Below are 22,014 nucleotides of genomic sequence, written 5' to 3'. Positions count from 1 at the left end.
GGGAACTGGGAGCACCAGTGCGACAAGGGAAAACATCCAGTCGCACAGCTCTGAGTTTTGGTCGCAAAATGAGACCAAAACGGGCGCACCCTGGAGCCCTGCGTGCCTGGTATACCGTAATACCGCCATACCGCCCAAGCCTAGTCCACACAGCTCAGTTTTCATATTGTTCATACTGTACATACTGCACCACTCACTTGCTGCTTTGACACCTGAATTTTACCAAAGGGATTAATAAAGGATCACCTTAAATCAATATTGTGCTGTCAGAACTGTTTCGTGTTTGTTTATAGGTTCAAATATTTAATGTTCGCTATATGGCCACCTGTTCTGTCATCTTGGTCTAATCAGGAAATGTATGCGTTATTAGAAGTTGAGAAATCTAGTAGGGATGCACAGATATGAAAATTTGCCACCGATACCGATAGTTCAACTAACACAATCGGCCGATACCGATATTTGTGGCAACAATTTTTTTTTAAATATTTTTAAAATATTTTTTTTTGTAATATTTTTTTTTGTAATATATATATATATATTTTTTTTTATGAAACTACTGTATATTTGTGTTACAAATTGTGCTCACCGATATGAACATAGGCCTCTTTACTTTAAAAAAAGGAAACATCAAGAAATAGCACCATCTCTCTCCCAGTATGTTCTGCAGGGCTGCAGCTAGATACTAGTTCTCCCAGCATGGTCTACCTGCTGGGCTGCAGCTAGATACTATTGTCTACTCTCAACCAATGAAATTTTGATTGACAGTAGATTCTGCCAATTACGTCACACACCGCTTGCACCCGCCTCTGCTGTTACCACCAATCGGCAAGCATGTATACATTTTTTACTTCGGCTTTTGTCCGCCATTGATTTTGAGTTGACGAGAGCTTTTCTACAACAACAATGGCGGCGCGGCTGACGTTTAGCTTTGAGCTCCGCAGGATGACTTAAATGAGGCATAATGATTTTACTGCAACTAATGTTATAATAAAACAAAGCCTTTCTATACATGTGTCTGATTGAAAACGTTATTAACAGATTGCAGAATGGGTAAAACTCGGGGCTCTGTGAGCAACGGATGGAACTGAGCTAGTATGAACGCTTGCTACGTTCGGGTAAATAATATGCTGATGTTATTGAACATGTAACACTAACTATATAACGTTAATGCCACAAAACGAATGTCTTGTTAATCATAAGTAGTAACTTTGATGCAGTAGCTTGTGTGTGTGTGTGTGGGGGGGGGGCTGGGGACGGCGTTGTGCAGGTCGCGAGTGAACTTTTTTTTGTCTTGACGCTACACAAATTGATGGATATTTATCGGCTACTGCCATCGGCACATCCGAGCTTATCGGCCGATAGGCCGATTGCAGTCAACAAGGCACTTATCGGCCGATACCGATACCCGACCGATACATCGGTGCACCCCTCAAATCTAGTGATCTAAAATGTATTATTAGATTAAGATTGTGTTAGGTTAGGCAAGATTGTGTTTATCGATTGATTGAAAACCTTTATTTATCCCCGAGGGGAGATTCAGAGTATTTAGATTAGAATGTTCACTATTTGGCCAAACATGACAGCTGGTCTGAAGTAGGCAGGCAGTCACATTGGGGTCTCAGTCTACGAAGGAGAGAATCCAAACCAGGAGATTTCTGAAGTAAAACACAAACACTTCTGCTGATTTGAGAGGCCGCTCGTGACTGTAGCAGTAGAATTAGACGTGGTGTGTCATCAAGTGCACCCTTGTGCTTCATAAACAGAGACGTTCCAGTGGTTCAGTGAGTGAGTGGTGAGTGAGCACAGCTGTCAGACAGAAGTTCCACAGTTGAGGTAAATTCTAGTGAGGTGTCTCACTCCACAGCAGGAACGAATTATAGCCCTATCCTAATAACATTTTCATAGCCGTTTCATAGATGTTAACCAGATGGGCAGGGCTTTGCCCACTTGCACGGGTGTAGGCATCTCTCAGAGTGCCCTTTTTTTTTTTAACAGTGTAGGCCCTACTTGCCTAACCCTCGCTTAAGCTTTCTTCATCAGAATTGCATCAGAATTGCATCTCTGGATTCTAGAATGTATTATCATTATCATGTTCAGACCACACCCCCTGAAAAGGGTTAAGCAATGTCAAGGTCTATTCGAGGCACCCGCCGAGACATAAACCCTTATCTTGACCCATGATCCTTGACCCACATGGCCGTGTAAGTCACACGACCCTCGACATGTACACAATTTGACTGCCACATGTACAACTGCAGTCAGGCATTCGGCGCATGCAATGAATTACGCAACACTGACCACGCGTCTCAGCTTTGAAGCTCCAATAAGATGTTTACTGTGGGCTGGCCCTGCTAAGATACCATCACACTGTAGCATGTGAGGCCTTGGATTTGACAGACTGAGTATAATACAAGAGTAGCACAGCAGGTAAATTACAAACAAACTGAATTTGATAGTGCTAGGTCTGGTCGTGGGCAGGCATGCAGGGCAGTTATTCAATCTATAATCTATTACAGATTACATATTTAACACCGTTTGCTAATGTAATCCAGTAGAATAGTACTCAAAATACAATACTATTTCTGGTACATGTATTACTTTGCCTGCAAACAAATTATATATATGAGACATTCCTGTTATACAGTGACTTTTCTGTCCCTATGGTTTACTTTATAAGTGGCTTAAATAATATTTAGGTCTTCTTTATCATTTAAACATAGATAAGACTATTTTGTATTTTACACACCTTTTTATTGATATATACATTAGATTTTAACATGTCTTCAGTGCAAATGATAAAAATCTCAAAATATGCTTTAATTGTGTTATATAGACTAGGCTAAACCAAATCGAATCATCCATATAAATCAGGTGAAACTATAGTTGGTTTACTTCCACTCTGTTAGTATAATGTACTACTCGCCTTCGAAAAAAACACTACAATTCCATTGGGACAGTCATGAGGAAGTGACATAATTTTTTTCAATTCAACCGTGCGTAAAACAATCAATTCTACTTAATTTAAAACTCTTTAAAAATGTCTAGGTATACCAGTATTATTATAATTGTTTTGGGTCCCGAGCTTGACTAATATGTATTATTCACAATACTTAAACATGTCACTATTGTGAAAGAATGCTAAAAACATGAACAACGTGTACTTTCCCCACCTAAACAAATGATGAAGCCGAAATATGAACGTATAATAGTAATGACATACTGTGTGTTCTTACCATCACATAGAACCAGTATCAACCATTATTTTAAGGTGTACATTGAGTACATTTGTGTCTCTAATCAAAATCTGAAAACCTTTCCCCTTCAAAAATGTTTCCGAGTAAAACACCCCCCCCTCCTAAAGAAAAAAAAGTATTATGATCTGATTACCGCAATTTTCTACAGTAATTGCAACGGATTCGTTTCCTTGGTAAGAAACAGGAAATTACATACGCACGCGCGCATCCACCACACACGCGCGCACACACACATACAGAGGTGGGGGATATACTGAGATTGGGAGTGATGATGATGGTGGAATATATAAACATAATATAAAAGAGAGAGAGAGCGAGAATGAACAAGTACATCTAACGTTAGAGAACAGATCTTCCATCCTTATCTTTCTGCCGAGAAACTTCTCGCCGGCTAAAGTACAGAGAGAATGAGAAGGAGCAGACATTTTGACCGTCGTAGGTATATATAAAAAAAAAAAAAAAAAAAAAAAAAAACAAGAGCAATGATGTGTAACCGCCACCACAGCGGCATTTCTCAAAAACGTGTAGAGAAATTGTAGGTCGCTTTTGGATAAAAGCGTCAGCAGCTAAATGCAAAAGGCAGAACAGAAGAGGTAGACTGGTAGCTGGTCTAGTACTCACAGTGTGTTCCGTTTGAGTGGTGGTGTACAGGTGTGGTGGTGTTGACCCGGTTAGTTGGTCGCTGTGCTTCGGTCTCAAAGCAGTTAGCCGTCGCCTTCCTTACAAACACCGTGTGCAGTACAGGGCAGTGCGCGTTTAAAGGGAGTGGTGGTTAAAGAGAGCGAACACGCCTTGTGTCTGAGATGACTCCACTATACAAGAGAGAGAGAGAGAGAGAGAGTGAGGAGTTAGAGAGGGGCCTCCCGGGTGTGTGCTCTTATTACATTCTTTGGACACACCCACTTTTTTCCTACCTTCTTCCTACTTCTTTTCCACTCAAAATTGTACCTCCTTATTTAGGAGAAAGGCAGGGAGAGAGAGAGAGAGAACCAACCAAATTGCTTGGTAGTGTGTGTGGTCACTGAGAGGAATTCTTGACATTTCTGTCTCTACCACTCAGCAGAGAGGATAAGGAAGTGATGGGGGGGGGGGGGGGGTAATAAAGTACTAGATAACAGGGTCGTTTAGAGCGGAGCCCAGGGAGGGGGTGGCAGTAATGAATGATTTGTGTTGTTTGTGGTCTGACATTTCTTTTCTTTTTTTCTTCAGAAATGGAAACACTAAAGTAGCCACAGAATGCCATTTCAATCCCATTATAGGCCTTTTCAGAACTATAGTTTGATTTGGAAACAGTAGCGTGTCCAGGCGAGAAACGCGAACGACTTTAGCTAAATTCACATAGCGCTCCATAACTCAGCTTTCAGGAATGAGCCCGGATCACTCTGAAACTATATTCACCACGGGATAACGCGCGAACGTATACATAATTTTATTTACTATTTTTTGCATGTTGGACGAGAGATAGTGACTGTCAAATGAGCCATAGTATTGTCTCCATAGCTATAATATAGAATATAGATATATAGCTCTGAAAACATTGTGACACAGTGAAAATAGGCAATGGAAATCTGGCGCATTGACTACAGGGATGAGGGTAAAGGCCCCCCGAGTTTGCTCGGAATAGGGTCAATCTGAATTTTGCTATGATGCCCCTAGCTCATGGAATTAACTCAGTGTTTCCCATTAATTACCTAGACTGTGGCGGCCCGTCTAATTTGTCCTGCCACAGTTTTATAATGTAATAATAATAATAATGTATATATGTATAATAAAAAAAAATTATAAAAAAATTACAGTATAAAATTAAATACAGTCGCTGACAGGAAATAAACAGGGGCCAAAGCTGTTCCCCCTAGCAATCGACAGAAAGCTCCACCCAAATATCATAATTTGTATATCGATTACTCACCCACGTGAATCTGAATCACAGGATATAGACTAGACTGGCTATACGCATGCCATTGGCTGACTATTTCAGTTGGAATTCTCCCCTTCTGCTATCTGCAACACAACATAATAAACCTCTCCATAAAACAGGGACACGTCCCCAAGGACTTCAAAATTGCGAGAGTAACACCCCTGCACAAAAAAGGCAGTAAATTAGACCCAGGCAACTACCGCCCTGTTTCTATTCTTACCTCCACCTCGAAAGTCATGGAAAAAATTGTATATGAACAGGTCGAAAAATATCTCGCGGAAAAAAATCGAATCTACGAATTCCAATCTGGCTTCAGAACATCCCACTCCACTGACACATGCCTTCTCTATTTAAACGACCACATCAAACAAGAGGTGGACGCGGGCAAATACTGCGGCATGGTCATGCTGGACCTACAAAAGGCCTTCGACACTGTCAATCACACCATTCTGATTGACAAGCTAAAAGCAATTGGTTTTGATAGTCTATCAGTGAGCTGGATGCAATCCTACCTGGAGGGGAGAGAGCAGATGGTGGAGGTAAACGGTACCCTATCCCCCCCCCTCACAGTAAGCTGTGGTGTTCCACAAGGAAGCATACTAGGTCCGCTACTGTTCCTAATTTATGCAAATGACATGTCGTCAGCTTGTGACTGCAACTTGTTCCTGTTTGCGGACGACTCAGCCCTGCTGGTCTCTGACAAGAACAAGTTACAGGTTGAAAAAACCCTCAGCTCGGAACTAGGCAAAATCTACATATGGCTCGCTGATAACAAACTATCATTACACATGGGCAAAACAGAGTCCATTCTCTTCGGTTCAAATAACAAACTCAGCAAGACCGACGGCTTCTCAGTTACAGTGGGTGACAATATTGTCACAAGGAAAGAAGATATTACCTACCTGGGTTCCATCCTAGAGGCAGGGGCGGACCTAGCCCATTTGGCGCCCTAGGCGAGATTCACCACTGCGCCCCCCCCCCCCCCCCCCCAAAAAATGTTTTTTTTTTATTTTATTTTTTTTGTGGCTTTTTTCTTCATAGTTCTCTAACGTTAGTCTTTCTTTCCTCAACGTTCAATTCTATAAACACTTGACCGATACCCATCAATGCACAGCGCTCTAGCATGTTCTGACTGTGAACACCTAAAGCTGAGGCTCAGACCGACCGACCGTTTTAGATTTTTGGCTCATTTTCCCTTATGTTAGAATTTTTTTAATGTAAAAATAATGGTTGCAGATATAGAGGGGGGCGCCAAAACTGCACAGAAAAAAAATAAAAAAAATAAAAAAAATAAAAAGAATAATTTTTTTTTTTTTTTTTTTTGCGCCCCCCTCTGGGTGGCGCTCTAGGCGACCGCCTATTTCGCCTGTAGGAAGGTCCGCCCCTGCCTAGAGGCAAATCTTTCCTGTGACAAAATGGCATCCAATGTAATAAAAAAAGTCAACCAACGAACTCGATTCTTGTACCGGATTTCCTCACTGGTAAACAAGAATACCCTGAAGACTCTGGCAGGAGAACTCATTCAAGGGTACTACGACTATGCTTGCACCTCATGGTACCAAAGCACCTCAAAGGCGCTAAAAACAAAATTACAAACATCTCAAAACAAACTGGTCAGACTACTGCTTGACCTTACTCCTAGAACCCACCTCACCCCTGCCCACTTTGACAACCTAGGATGGCTTAGAGTAGACGACAGAGTACAGCAACTTGCAATGGGCCTGGTCTACAAGATACACTACACGACCAAGGTAGGTACCCATGTACATGTCAAAATACTTCCCAAAGGTCAGTGAATACCACGATCACAACACCAGAGGGAGCTCCACAAATCATGTTAAACCCAGATTCGGCTCAAACAAGGGACTAAACACGTTTCGCAATTATGCCACATCAATGTGGAACGCACTACCCAAAGCTGTAAAGGAATGTGAATCACTACCCACTTTCAAAAACACTCTCAAAAAACACCTACGGGAGACTGCAATTCGAAACTGGCCCCTGTAAATGTCCTAACACAACCCCCTCCAATGTACAGTAAAAATGACCAAGTATGGTCTTGTCAATATTCCAATGTACAGTGTTGCTTGTACAGTTGTACAGTGTCCCCCACCCACCCCTCCTACCCAACCTCCCCCCCCACTCCTACCCAACCTCCCCCCACCCACCCAACCACCTCCAATGTACAGTACCCCCCCCCCCCCACCTACCCAACCTCCTCCAATGTACAGTTTCTATGTCAAATGTATATACTTCTTTTCTGGACTCTTTTCGTATCACAAACAGTACTGTATTTGCAAATCTGGTATGTCATAAATGTATAGATGTAGCAGTACTGTCTGTATGTCATGTATGTCATATATGTTATGATGCATTGAAAATGGGGGACCCTGATGTAAACAAGACGAAAGTCTTTCTCTGGTCTGCATCCCCTTAACAATTGTATGTATTGAGCTGTACTGTACTGTACCCATTCTGCAATCTGTTAATAAAGTTTTCAATCAATCAATCAATGGCAAGGGCACCGTCGCTACATCCTGGGCTTAGTGCTACCCAGGATGATTGTGATTAGTTTAGAGAAATACAAACAAACCAGAGCTGTAACTGAGGGGTACAATTCCCTGACTGTATTGATAAGTATGGTATTATTAAACCACTACTGTCTATGTACTTTGAATACTGGCCACACAGTACATGATATAGATATGATGAACACTTTCCCACCTGATGAAACGAAGTCCACACAAATGTATAAATCGAATATTTTATATAGCAAAGGGTATATACAACGTTCACTTAATGACATTTATGATTTGAAATGCACTTGTAAGGCAAATGAGTATTCGTAAGTAAATCAACATTGAATGTCCAATCTCTGGTTACGCAGGGAGCAAGTATACAACCTGGTTCTTTAGGGAACTATAGCGATGGTACTTAAATGATTATAGCTGGATACACTAAAGGGGGGGTCCCGCTGGTTGTAAGACAGTAGGGGGGGGGGTTAGGAGAGCCGCTGGCGGTATCCCATCTGGCCGACAATTTCTTGGGAGAATTCAGAGTGCTGAACACGGTGCCCACAGAACCTCGGTCCACAGATGAATACAGCTGGGCCCTCTGGTGGACGGTAGCTGCCGGTCCACAACGAAGAGACGTGAGGCGACCTCACTCGGGTAGAGCGCCGTCTCACCTGGACTCCTCTCGGGGGGGTAGTTCCAACACTCAGCAGTGTTGGCTGTTATCCATGGCATAATCAAAGCACCCAAAGCACGTAGATAATCCAAGCCGTGGAAGGCTCGCCGTCGTCCGGGTAAAGTAATCCAATGTACAGGTCCACTCGTCCTGGCCCGGAGCTCCTCGGATGCAAGCACCACACGTGGTCTGCCCAGCCTGGTTAAGACTCCAGATAACGTCAGGAACGATGGGGGTACTGCTCACTTTATAACTCTAACCGAACGATGCACCATACATAATAGACTATTATTAGCTTAATAGAAATACGTCCCACTCGACGGTATAGTGCCAAACTATGACAATTCAACTATTAATCCACACGATGTCTCAATGCCTATTCTGAGGCCAAGTAGGCCATACTGCACCACACGTGCGTCGTGGGTGAGGCTTCACGTCTGTTACTAGGTTGGAGGGTAAAGGACTAAAAGAAAGTTCTACTTTACTTGCGCCATATATATATGCGCTGTGAACAAATAGTACCATTCGTATTTCGCCAGACGTATTCCTACGCGGAACCGGGCTTGTAACGACATGTTCGTCGGCACGATTGAACTTGAACCAAGGGGCTTGGCTGCTGGCGCCAGGTTCTCGTCCAATGGTAGAATGAAACTATTATGGGCTGTTAGTAGACTAAAGGGATATTCAGTGTATATGTACAAGGAATATACAGGGGATATCAAACGATATACAAATACTATTAAATATATATCCATAAATAAATATATATATTCGGTTTAATCTGATCCTTCACAACAGCCGCCCCCTAATTAGTCCCACCTAATTAGCTAAGCAGAGACAGATTAACCGCACTGTCTACCACTCAAGGTCCGCTGTAAGGGTCAGTCAACTCACAAAGTCATGGGGTCATGGTCGTCATCGATAGTGTCCGGGAGTCTGGGCAGTTCTATTAGCCTCGCCACGGGTCGTGTGTAAGTTCGCCCTTGGACGAGCACCTCGGCTGCTCGGACCTTGCCATCGGCACCGGTGATCACTTTGCTTACGCGGCCAGCCGGCCACATAGCTCTGGGTAGTGACTGGTCGATAATCATGACGACTGTTCCTTCTGTCAAATTGTCTCTCTCTTTTACCCACTTCTGGCGGGTCTGTAGAGACGGTAGGTAGTGGAGTAGAAAGCTGTTCCAAAACTTGTCAGCTAGTACTTGACTGTACCTCCACATTCTTCGGCCGTTCGCTTCTTCAGGCCTGTACATTGTCTGGGGTAGCGCGGGGTCTAGCCGCCCCATCAAGAGTGTGTTGGGGGTGACTGGGTCGACATCTGCTACATCACTGGAGACGTAACCGAGGGGCTTTGAGTTCAATACTCCCTCGATCTCCGTGAGGACTGTCATTAGGACTTCTTCCGCCACAGTCTGGGCCCCAAGCACGGCGTACAGGGCTGTCTTTATAGAACGTACTTCTCGTTCCCAGGTTCCACCGAAGTGGGGTGCGTTCGGGGGATTAAACTGGAAGTCAATCTGGGATGGAGCGAGCTGGGTCTTAAGTTCTGGGCCCATAGCTTGGAAGCTCTCTCTCAGCTCTCTTTCTCCGCCTTTGAAGTTTGTCCCGTGATCAGACAACAATGTGGACGGTTTTCCTTTCCGTGATGTGAATCTTCGGAAGGCCATAAGGAATGAGTCTGTGCTCATGGTCGGAAGGAGTTCGATATGTATCGCTCTGGTGGTCATGCATTTGAATACAATACCCCACCGCTTCTCGGTTCCTCTTCCTCTCTTTATATACAACGGGCCAAAACAGTCCATGCCTGTGGAGTGGAATGGCTTGTCGCCGAGTCGGAGGCGACAGGGAGGTAGGTCAGCCATCCGGGGTATGCTGGGCTGCGCGCGCCACTTTCGGCAGTCTAGACAGGTTCGCTGGAAGCGTCGCACCGCTTCTCTTCCTTGAAGTATCCAATAGCGACGTCTGATCTCCGCGAAGACTCTCTCTGCTCCTGCGTGGTGTACATCCTCGTCGTATTTCTTTATGATCAGCTCTGTGACCTTGTGTCGGCTGTTCAAGACTATCGGGTACTTAATGTCATCCGGTAGATCGGGGGCTCTCCGCAGACGACCACCCACTCTGATGAGATTATGGGCGTCGCTCTCGGGTGCCAGGTGGAGCAGTCTGCTGTCTGATGGGACGGGCTTTCCTCCCTGTAGACAGTCTAGCTCGTCGGGGAACGAGTCTCTCTGGGCTTGTTGTAGTAGAAGAAGTTCTGCTTCTTCGTAGTCAGCTGCTGAGATGTCAGTGGTGGACTGAATCTCTGGGTGGTGCCACAGGAATGTCTTTAGCTGCGCACTCTGTAGGGTAATGCAATCATCTATGTTGGGGTCTGTGGAGGCGACTGTGCTCAGTCCACAGAACATAGGTTTCTTGTTCTCAGCCTCCTCTTTACTTGCTTCCCGTGGGGTGGGCGTAGGCCACTCTTCTTCCGGGAGCTTGAGGAATTCTGGTCCGTCACTGTAGATGTTGCGACGGGTGAGGTCATCCAGGGACATTCCCCGGGTGATGACGTCAGCTGGGTTGTGTTTGGTGTCCACATACCGCCAGCTCGCTGCTTCTGTTAACTCTTGAATCTCGGTGACTCTGACTCCCACGAAGACCTTGTATCTGCATGAATCAGACTTGATCCATGTGAGTACTGTCGTGGAATCTGACCACAAGATTGTTCTGTGCACCGGAATGGTGAGTTCACGTTGGATTAACGTGGCTAGATGCGCTCCTGCTAGGGCTGCGCAGAGCTCTAGACGCGGGATAGATTGTTGCTTTCGTGGGGCTATTCTTGAGCGAGCCAGGATGAAAGCAGTGTGTATCTCTCCTCCCTTCTCTTGGGCACGCAAGTAGGCCACCGATCCATAGGCTACTTCGGAGGCGTCACTGAAGACGTGTAGATCCATCTTGCATGTCTCTGGCCTCACTGTGGGTGGGAAGTAGCTGCGGCGTATATTAACGCCTGGGAGTGAGCGGAGCTCCGTCTCCCACTCTCTCCATGTGGAGGCAAGGTGTGCGGGTATTGGGTCGTCCCAGCCCTGGTCCTTGTCCCATAGTGCTCGTACAATCATCTTTGCCCTGGTGGTGTAAGGTAGAATACATCCCAACGGGTCATATTGTCTGGCGAGTGTTCTGTACACACTCCGTCTGGTGGTCGGTATCGCCGTCGACCTTCCCTGCTCCGTGGTCAGGGGTTTGTGTCTATAGTGGAGCGAGTCTGTTTTGAAGCGCCAGACTAGTCCTAGTGTCATTTCTTGGGCTTCTCCTGGGATGGTCGCCATCCAGGTCTCGCTGCTGGCAGCCTTGTCCGCGGGGGAGAGGCTGCGCAATACGTGCGGGTCACTGCTGGCCCACTGCCTGAGATCAAAGCCGCCTTTGATCAGGGAGGCGCGTAGCTTGATTAGGAGAGCCTCGGCTTCTTCTTGAGTCGAAACGCTTTGTAAACAGTTGTCCACGTAGAAACTGTTCTTCACACTGTGTCGGACCTCTTCATCTGCTGCTGGGTCCTCTGCGACGTGTTTCTGTAGTGCAAATGTAGCACAGCACGGGCTGCATGTGGTTCCGAAGGGGAGGACTTCCCACTGGTAGATGGCTGGGTTCTCATCTCCGATCCTCTCTCTCCATAGGAACCGCAGCAGGGGCTTGTCCTCCTCCACTAGTCTCACCTGCAGGAACATCCCTTTGATATCCCCGCTGATAGCCACCTTGTCCTGGCGGAAGCGTAGTAGCACGCCTAGTAGAGAGGGGCCGAGTGTGGGGCCGGGCAAGAGCTCTTTATTCAGATTTTGGGATCCGATCTGGTAGCTGCAGTTAAACACAATGCGATCCTTGCCGTTGTGGTGGACCTTGTGGTGCGGCACGTACCATGATTCGGTCGTCTGATCGGCCTCTTTAATGTCAATCTTTGTCACGTGTCCCGCTGTGATTAGCTTCTCAATCTCAGCGCGGTACACACTCTCTTGAGCGGGGTCTTTGGCTAGGCGCCGCTCTGTGTTCAATAGATACCGCTCCGTGGCGTCTTTCTTTGCGTGAAAGGTGGGCATTCCCTCTCGCCTCAGGAGTGGAGTTGCGTATCTCATCACTCCGCCGACTGTGACTCTCTTTGTCCCTTGCTCGAGTAGGTTGATGGCGTAAATGTCTTCTTTAGAACAAATGTCTTTCTTTTCGTTCTTAAAGGGCATTGTCTCTAGTGTCCATAGCCTCTCGACATGCTGCAGGAGAGTGGTGTCTTCTTCTGTCGTTCTGGAGTGGAGGCAGCTAGTGGCTGCTGTTCGGTTGAGAGATTTAGCGAGGGGGCCTTGTAGTGTCCACCCTAGGCGGGTCTCGACTGCTGCAGGACAGCCTCGGGGTCCTGTATGGACCCGGTCAATCGGGACGATGAGGTCTGCATGGTCAGAGCCTATCAGCAGGGTCGGGGTGGCGCCGTCTATGAGCGGGATAGGTAGTTGACGCAGGTGCACATATTTATCCATCAGCTTGGCGATGGGGTAGGTGTACTGCGATAGTCCTATTTCTTGGCTGGTGAAAGCATTTGTAATCCTATACCGTCGCTCTGGCTGCCCGCTTGCTGCGATAGTGAAGGAGACATTCTCGCCCTTTATCGTCTTTAAATCTCTTCTTATTGTCCGAATCGTCATTTGGTTCTCGCTCCCCCGCAGTCCCAGCTGGGCCGCAGCGGACGCGAGCAGAAGGGTCTTCTCTGACCCGTCATCAAGGACGGCGTAAGTGTCCATGACTTTATCTTGGTAGCTCAATGTCACACGGACTACCTTTAAGAGCACTTGGGCGCCGCTGCTGCTGGCGGGGTCAATGTACATGACACTTGCCTTGGTGCTGCTCGATGGTGCAGGTGCAGGCCTTCTTCTGTTACTGTCGTGTAGTATATCTAGATGGGCTCCGTCACACCGACTGCACCTTTTCTTTAGGCGGCATTCGGCTGCCATGTGACTGCGCGCACATCGGTAACAGCGCCTGTTGGACTTTATCCATTGACTCACTTCTTCTGCATTCATCTTTGTGAACAGGTCACATTGTGACAGCCAGTGTTCCTTCTCGCAGTAGGGGCACACCATCTTCCACTTCTCTTTTCTCGAGGGGGTACTGTGGCTCTTACTGCTCGGTACTGACTCTGATTGGTGCATGACAGTCACCGATCTTCTTCCATCGTTTATTCTCCTGGGTCCCTCTCTGGAGCTTGGCGTGCTCCGCACGAACGTATCCAGTCGTAAGCTGCTGACTTCTCTCGCCAGGAAGTCGGCTAGATCGAGGAGGGATGGTTCGGGACCGTTAGGATCACGGTGGTCTCTCTGCCGCCTAAAACGCTCTTGTCTGGCGGGTGGCAGCTTCTCTAAAATCCTCTCGACGTTAGAGTTGGCGTATAGCTCGTGCATGCCCTTTTCCCGTTGCGCTCCCAGCATCCCTACCAGGGACTGCACTTTTATAGACAGGTCGTCTAATGAGCGATTGTCTGTTGCTGGGGGTAGGCGATCAATATGCCTTATCTCTTGGATTACGTAATCCCATATACGTCCATATCTCTGGTCCAGCGCTGCTAGAGCCGCGGTGTATGGGGTCGTAGAGGTGGCATAGGCTAGCGCTATATTGTGCGCTCGCGGTACTTTCAGGTGCTTCAGTAATATTGCATACTTGTGACGTTCATCAACGACGTCCACCATCATTGTCTCTAAGCACATCCGGAGCTCCGTGTACTGTGCTCGATTCTCATAGGTGAAGTCTGGAAACGTCGGCGTGGCAATGTATGACGCCGTGGATGGCTGATACATCGGCGAGCGTTGGGGGAGAGACCTCCTAGGCGAGTCTCCTCTTGCGCCTCTCTGTGGGCTGGTACCGGCAGGGTACCATGGCCCGCTGGTCCAGGTGCTATTCCTCGGGGCTGGTCGTGCGTCGTGCTCACCCGTGAATAGAGTCGGGGGTCTGTAGCGCAGCGCCGCGGGGGTATAGCCTGGGCTGTACTGGACCTCCTGGTCCGGTGGAGTACTGTGCTGTCGTCGGGCTTGGTTCTCCTCCTCTCCCTCTTCTTCTTCTATCAGGTCCTCTAGATCCTGTAGTCGTTTATTTAGCTTCTCCGCAGTATATGCCGCTCCTTCCTTGTAGCTGGGTCTCGCTTGGACCGGTCTGGGAAGGGGGTCTGCGGGGGGTATAGGCTTGGTCTGTTGGTCAAGTTCAGGGTCGCTTGCTCGGTTAGGAGACGCTGCCCTTGACTGTTGTCTCGACGAGTTCCTTGAACCCCTGGCGGAGGGAGAGGGTGTTGCCTTGAGGATCAGCTGCTCCATTAGTTGCGCTTGTAACTTGTCGCGCTCGGCTTCGCGCTTGGTGAGATCTGCTTCTCTTTGGGCACCGGCAGCGGCGCGCTGGGCGTCGGCCCGGTCTCTTGCCATATTCTCTTCCGTCTGAAGGCGTCTCATCTCCAGGCGTATGCGCTCTTCTTCGCTCCGTTGCTGCGCTTGGAGTTGTTCGCGCTCGATAAGCATCTGTGCTTGGAGTCGATCGCGTTCACCCTGAAGTCGATCGCGTTCAGTAGCGGCTGTCAGGCTGACGAGGAACGCCTGTGATAGCATCCTCTCCGCTTCGCTGGGGGAAGACGGTTGTAGAGGTGAGCCGCTCCTGGGTGAGCCGCTCCTGGCTGTACTCGTTGGGGAGTCCTGGAGCTCTATTTCCTCGGCGCTCTCCTCCTCTTCTTCCGTGCAGAGTTCTCTCTCTGTAGGGTTGTCTTCCTCCCGGGGCTGGTCGGGGACTACTTCTTCGGTATTGGCGGGGGGTAAAGGCATGTCAGCTCCCTCCTGGTCCCCACCGTGAGCTTGGTCAGTTACATTAGAACCCACTAGGGCCTCTGTGGTCGGGGTAACCTATTCGTTAAGGTCAGACATAATTTTACTTTCTACTTTTACCGCGTTTACCGTTTGTCGAAGGCTAGGTAGTTGACTGACAGCGTAATCCTCTAAGTACTGAGGTGGCTGTCGTCTGCGCTGCGGGCGTTCTACGTTAGGAGGACCGTTTCGTGGAGTGTTCATCATAGGCCATTTCAATATTAATAACACTATATTAATATTACACTAGTTACCCTCCGGCTCGAAGGACCAATTGTAACTGAGGGGTACAATTCCCTGACTGTATTGATAAGTATGGTATTATTAAACCACTACTGTCTATGTACTTTGAATACTGGCCACACAGTACATGATATAGATATGATGAACACTTTCCCACCTGATGAAACGAAGTCCACACAAATGTATAAATCGAATATTTTATATAGCAAAGGGTATATACAACGTTCACTTAATGACATTTATGATTTGAAATGCACTTGTAAGGCAAATGAGTATTCGTAAGTAAATCAACATTGAATGTCCAATCTCTGGTTACGCAGGGAGCAAGTATACAACCTGGTTCTTTAGGGAACTATAGCGATGGTACTTAAATGATTATAGCTGGATACACTAAAGGGGGGGTCCCGCTGGTTGTAAGACAGTAGGGGGGGGGGTTAGGAGAGCCGCTGGCGGTATCCCATCTGGCCGACGATTTCTTGGGAGAATTCAGAGTGCTGAACACGGTGCCCACAGAACCTCGGTCCACAGATGAATACAGCTGGGCCCTCTGGTGGACGGTAGCTGCCGGTCCACAACGAAGAGACGTGAGGCGACCTCACTCGGGTAGAGCGCCGTCTCACCTGGACTCCTCTCGGGGGGGTAGTTCCAACACTCAGCAGTGTTGGCTGTTATCCATGGCATAATCAAAGCACCCAAAGCACGTAGATAATCCAAGCCGTGGAAGGCTCGCCGTCGTCCGGGTAAAGTAATCCAATGTACAGGTCCACTCGTCCTGGCCCGGAGCTCCTCGGATGCAAGCACCACACGTGGTCTGCCCAGCCTGGTTAAGACTCCAGATAACGTCAGGAACGATGGGGGTACTGCTCACTTTATAACTCTAACCGAACGATGCACCATACATAATAGACTATTATTAGCTTAATAGAAATACGTCCCACTCGACGGTATAGTGCCAAACTATGACAATTCAACTATTAATCCACACAATGTCTCAATGCCTATTCTGAGGCCAAGTAGGCCATACTGCACCACACGTGCGTTGTGGGTGAGGCTTCACGTCTGTTACTAGGTTGGAGGGTAAAGGACTAATGGACTAAAAGAAAGTTCTACTTTACTTGCGCCATATATATATGCGCTGTGAACAAATAGTACCATTCGTATTTCGCCAGACGTATTCCTACGCGGAACCGGGCTTGTAACGACATGTTCGTCGGCACGATTGAACTTGAACCAAGGGGCTTGGCTGCTGGCGCCAGGTTCTCGTCCAATGGTAGAATGAAACTATTATGGGCTGTTAGTAGACTAAAGGGATATTCAGTGTATATGTACAAGGAATATACAGGGGATATCAAACGATATACAAATACTATTAAATATATATCCATAAATAAATATATATATTCGGTTTAATCTGATCCTTCACAACAAGAGCATTTCCCCATCCTATAGGGAGGTGTAGTCTGACGTCACTTTAGTTTCCCGCGCGGTCCACCCGTATAGGGATCATTGGGAAAATGTATTATTGGCTATTGTAATAATTCTGCCTCATGAACATTGGCAAACTTAAAATTTTTGCACAAAATGAGTTCCCTTCTATCACTAACCTTATTGTTTAAGCATTTTTGGTTGAAATAAAGTTAGTTATATGGTTGTTTAATTTGTCGTAAAAAAATAACGCACTGAACGCCTGTCGTTCAGTGCTGTCGCCTAATTAATACACACAGGAGTCTACGCTGTGGTGGAGTCAGTCAGCAGTGCCAGAGTGAAGTTTAGTTCCTCAGTGAACGAAAACATAAACGTTGTTATTTTGCTACCTTTACGATTACGTTTTTCATGTTGAGCTATAGATTGTGGATGAATACACAGAAAGGTACATCATGCCAATGTTCATGCTTTATTTGCTTTAAACGAGACGATTTAGAAATGTGTCCATTGAAAATACATTGTGATTTCAAGAGGGGTGGACCGCGTGGGAAACAGCAATGACGTAACCAGCACCTCCCTATAGTGGAATGACAATAGGTTCTGCCAGACCTCTTTCTGGTGCTGGCACAGTGCTAACGTAGTGTGGAGAGAGGTATGGCTATGTGAGACTACTCACCCCATGATGTTTTAAATTCCTGAAGAATCTTTACATGTCTCCATGGTGAACGTAGAATTCAAAATAGGGTAGAAATACTTGAGGAATTGAAAGTAAATGGAGATTTTCAGTTTAGAAACTCACAACTTGTGCAGTATAATCCAAGTCTCATTTATCAGTTGTATGCTCAGTACTTCACCTTGCTAACGTGCCTTCAAATGGAAGTCGTTAAGTTTGTGGTCTCGACTTCAAGGTAGGCAACTGGGCAATGTGTCTTGAAGCCACAGAGGATAACGATATTCCACTTACAACGTTGTGAATACCACAACGGTCGGTGGCTCCTTCATATGGACTCATATGGCGAACACGGAAAACACAAGTTCCATTTGAAGGCAGCACTTAACCAGAAATGTTTTTGTTAGCAAGGTTTTAGTGAAAATGCATATGTACTGAGCATATGACTGGATGAATGAGACTTGGATTATACTGCACACGTTGTAAATGGATATTTTGATATAGTTTTGCTGCAAATCTCCATTAACTTCAATTCATCAAGTAATTTTTTTTGTGGATTCTATGTTCACCATGGACTTCACTTGTCCCCCTCGAAATGGAGAAGAAAAATAAATCTTCATGAATTCAAGGCATCACAGGGTGAGTAATTGATACTAACAATTAAGTATCCTAATCCAATTAAGTGAGTAACCTACTTAACAAGTAGGATATAAATGTGGTCGCAACCTACATGGGACAGTGCAATATAAAAGGGCTGTGCAATATGAAATAACATTGGACTTATGGGACTGTGCCACATCAAATGAATAACGTTGGTTGGGAGGGAAGGAAGGGGTTAATCATATTATTTCTCTGATGTCTTGTCTGTATGTCTGTCTATGCTGGAACATGGTTGTCTTGTGTTTTCTTTTTTGTAAGGCTGCATGTGTTCTGATCTGACACAAAACTATGTTCTGTACCAACAGATAATAAATAATTATCTTGTGTTATCTTATACAGTTTATAATTTTTGGGTAAAGTGCTAGGGCCTGTTTAGAATGTTTATGTTGTCAAGTTAAAAAAAGGTCTATAGATGTGTACACCAAGAGGAAATAAAAAAGCATGTCAAGACACTTTCAGTGGGAGTGTAAATATTGAGAACATTCTTGAGTCATGGGTCCAAATTTATTTATACGCTCATCCTCCCATCTGCTCAATCTCACTTTTTCTCCTTAATCCAAAAGATACACAAACCGACAGACATCCGCACACTCGTAACTAAGGATGCATGACATCATAGCACGCTACACCCTCCAAGGCACAAACGGGGCAAGCCGTGGCTTGAGAGGGGACGCGGTGGTGAGGTTAAACATTGACAGGTGTGACGAAACGGTGTGTAGCACAAGCTGGCGATGTGGTAAGTCATTGTCATAGAGCTACAGGTCATTCAGGTGTTTGTTAAGCAACGGGTCGTATTTCCTTATCTTTCAATCTGCTTGTTCTCTGCCTGTATTATCTTGTAAAGCTCAAAAAAGGACACGTGGTTGGTCCTGTGGGGCACACTCACAGAAACTCAAACTCTGAGTCCAAGAACAAGTCACAGAGACACAATAATAATAATAATACATCTATTTTATATAGCGCTTTTCCAGGTGCTCAAAGACGCTTTACATGGCAAAACAAAATTATGGCAAAACAAAAAACAGAACAAAACAGAACAAAAATAATACAAAAATAAAATAAAACTGACAGAATTAGAGGTCAAAAGCAAGATTGAAAAGGTGGGTTTTGAGGGCTGACAAGACCGAGATGAGTCCCAAGTCACATAAACTCAAGTCACAGTCAAGTTTCAGGTCACAGAACCTCGAGTTGGAGTCAAGTCACAGAACCTCAAGTCACAGAAAATCAAGTCCAAAGTCAAGTTGCCAAGTTACAGATGGTCGAGTCCACGTCAAGTCACAAGTAGCCATTTTTGTTTTTGTGACTCTATTCGTCCCTAGACTTGCAAGACGGAGAGAGGTACTGTATCTCAAGGACGTATCCACTTGGCTTCCCCCTGGAGAAGTGAGCTCTCACAGTCACTACATGCCAGTAAGTCTTCACCGTGGCACATGGTGTAGTGGTTAACACTGAGCCATTACAACTAGAAGGTCCAGGGTTGGCTTCCCACTTGGAGACCAGGTTGCTGCGTTGCCAGTTACCCAGGTGGGGTATCTCCCGGGCCTTTCTGTATGGAGTGTACACCAAGCTAACGCTGTCGCGCCCCTGACGAAGACAGACAGGAGCACTTGGATTGGCCCTTGGGGGGAAGGACGACGGGATGGGTCTAACGCAGAGAGGAACATTTCATCAGCAACCCAAAATAATTTCTTTTTTTGCATGTGTGTGTATCTGTGTGCCGCCCATCACATGTGTGTGTCACTGCATGACGACATTGTCAATGTGTGCAATGAATAAAGACTTCTTAAAAGTCTAGTTTAATCTTAAATGAATATTTATAGATTTTTCCACATGACATGGATACATAACCAAACCACAGAGCCATACACGTATATACAGTACTCATACCCAATATACAGTATCAGTACATATAGCCTACAGTATTGGTGCATACAACACTCATCACCGTGTCCTAAATGAGAAAGTTGGTTGACCTTCTCTGACGGAGAGGCGCAACAAACGCTGGAATTTGTTCCCCAAGGCCCTTACTGGTAAGATACCTCCTTATATTACATCATTATTGGAATGGAATTTTGGAACCTATGGAACCTGTTTTAGTGACTGGCCGGTCCTGAAGGTCCCCTGAGTTTGCTCGGAACAGGGTTTTCTGCATTTTTTAAAACCTTGAACTCCAACCTTTCTCTGTTGTTTTTCATGCAAAATTAACTGGCTGCCTAGATTTTTTATTTCTTCTCTATGCTAATATCGTGACACAGAGAGACATGTGAGGAAACCCAAAACATCTTCCCACTGATGATAATGCAAATAAGAGACTCAAGGAGGATAGGTAAGTATGAAAACTAGCTCACCACCCTGAGGTAAGGTCAACTTTAATTTAACATCACAGACTATAAAGATAAAGAGCTATGATAACATAACATAAGACGATTACTACACGTACTAGATGCTAACAAGGACGACACCACACCTAAGGCGATGCTGTCCCTGGATGCAATGAAAGCTTTTGACAGGTTGGAATGGTCGTATCTATGGGCAGTATTAGAAAGGATGGGGTTAGGAAAAGGTTTCATTGATATGATTAAAGTATTATACAAAGACCCATCGGCCATGATTACAACAGGTATAATCACCTCTGGAATCTTTCCGGTATCACGCTCAGCTAGACAGGGTTGCCCTCTTAGTCCCGGACTATTCGATCTATCATTAGAGCCTTTAGCACAATATATAAGACAATCCCAATCCATAGAACCAATCGTAATCAAGGGCATACAACATAAAATTTGTTTATATGCGGACGACGTAATACTGTTCATGCAAAACCCCAACACCACATTGCCTCATCTGCTCAAGTTGATTGAGGACTTTGGAGATTTATCGGGATTTAAGATAAATTGGCCGAAGTCGGCTTTCCTTCCACTTAACGCTCCTGCAAAAAAAAATATAACCCTCCCAGAAGAGATACCTATGGTAAAACACTTTAGATGTTTGGGAGTTGAAATATTCCCTACCATAAGCCAAACGGTGAAGCACAATTACATAAAAATCCCAAACAAAATCAAAGACGACCTTGACAGGTGGTCAAAACTTAAAAACTCAGTACAGGCACGGGTATCAATAACTAAGATGGACGTCGTACCTAGAATCAACTTCTTCAGCTCAATGATACCGTTACCCCCTCCAGAGGGTTACTGGAAAAAATTACACTCCTCCACATACAAATTTATTTGGAATAACAAACCACCACGTATAAAAAGATCCACCGCACAGAGAAACAAAGCAGACGGTGGTATGGCATTTCCAGATTTTTTCCACTATTTTAAGGCGTACACTTTAAGACCACTGACAACATGGTTTGATCCCCAAGCATTAGTATCCTGGAGAAATTTAGAAGAAAATATAGTAGCTCCACATAGACTGAAGGACATAGCATACACCAAATTATCAATTAAGCAATGCGAACGGAAATTTGGCCCCATAATTACTCATGCGATCCGGATATGGCGTGAAACACAAAAAAAATATTCGAACCCACATAAATGGCATAATCATACTCCCTTATTCAATAACAATGCACTCTTGATTGGAAAACGACCTATAAGATTCCCTATATGGGAAAAGCAAGGCATACACTCATTAGGAGATGTTTTCAACAAACAGGGTTTTTGTAGCTATGAAGAAATACGCAAAAAATGTAATCTCACTGATTCCACATATTATTTTTACGCACAGTTATTGTTATGTTTGAAGGCTCACAGTGTTCCATTAAAGATACCAATTGTACACCACAGATACCACAAA

General features: G+C 45.6%; 1 protein-coding gene across 1 annotated transcript in view; it reads right to left on the bottom strand.

The window, feature by feature from the left end:
* Positions 1–4,094, bottom strand: part of LOC311233771 (transgelin-like) — a 41,023-nt gene extending 36,929 nt beyond the window's left edge. The window contains exon 1 of the mRNA XM_084320788.1: positions 3,876–4,094. The gene's annotated coding sequence lies outside the window, so the exon portion shown is untranslated. The remainder of the gene's footprint in view (positions 1–3,875) is intronic.
* Between the last annotated feature and the right edge of the window lie 17,920 nt (positions 4,095–22,014).

The sequence above is a fragment of the Notolepis coatsorum genome, assembly GCF_963971535.1.
Source record: "Notolepis coatsorum genome assembly, chromosome: 8".
Classification (NCBI taxonomy): Eukaryota; Metazoa; Chordata; class Actinopteri; order Aulopiformes; family Paralepididae; genus Notolepis; species Notolepis coatsorum.
This window is presented reverse-complemented; position numbering and strand designations above follow the sequence as displayed.